Below are 742 nucleotides of genomic sequence, written 5' to 3'. Positions count from 1 at the left end.
GCGGAGGAGAGCAGAGAGAAAGCGAAAGCAGGACTGTGTTAGGACTGGCAGGTAGGGCCTCTGCGGCCTTCTATCCACGCCTCGCTCTGCGCTTCCTGGTGTGAACATGACGGGTGTCCCTAACATGAAAACACCAGCTGTGTTTTTCTGTTTCTGAGACCAGAGGGGTATTTCCTCTGGGTCCTCTCAGAGAGGGCACAGAGAGAGGCAGCCTCCGGTGTCACGTGAAAACGTTCCTGCTCCGTGTGTTCCCGGAGCTCTTCCTCCTGCTGCCGTGCTCCTGTCTCCTCGCCTCCCTGTCCTCGATGCTGTCTGCTGCTCAGCTGCACGTCTTCTAGGGAGCAGAGGACAGAGCAGAGAGGGCTCTGCATCTCCCCTGGCCAGGGGCTCTTTGTCCTCTCAGTCACACAGGTGATACTTGAGGTTGCATCTGTCCCCATCTGCATGTGGACTGTGGGCTTGGGAAGCGAAGCCCTTTATGACCCAGCCCTTTCCGCATCACACTGCTAAAGCCTTGCTGGTGCCCAGCCACAGACATTCATCTCTAGTTCACGTTTCATGTCACACACAGCTGCGGCCCAGCTGTGGCTTCACCCCACGTGTCCTCTCATTTAGGACCTGGCTGGAGGAGCAGCCCAAGGTGGAACATGTCTGTTTCGTGGCAGAAGGAACGAGTAAGAGGCCAAGCCACCCATAACATTGCATTTAAGGCTTCTGCTCAAGTGTGATTGCTTACAGTCCA

Source organism: Otolemur garnettii, unplaced genomic scaffold (genome assembly GCF_000181295.1).
Source record: "Otolemur garnettii isolate 467f Iridium unplaced genomic scaffold, OtoGar3 scaffold00014, whole genome shotgun sequence".
Classification (NCBI taxonomy): domain Eukaryota; kingdom Metazoa; phylum Chordata; class Mammalia; order Primates; family Galagidae; genus Otolemur; species Otolemur garnettii.
This window is presented reverse-complemented; position numbering follows the sequence as displayed.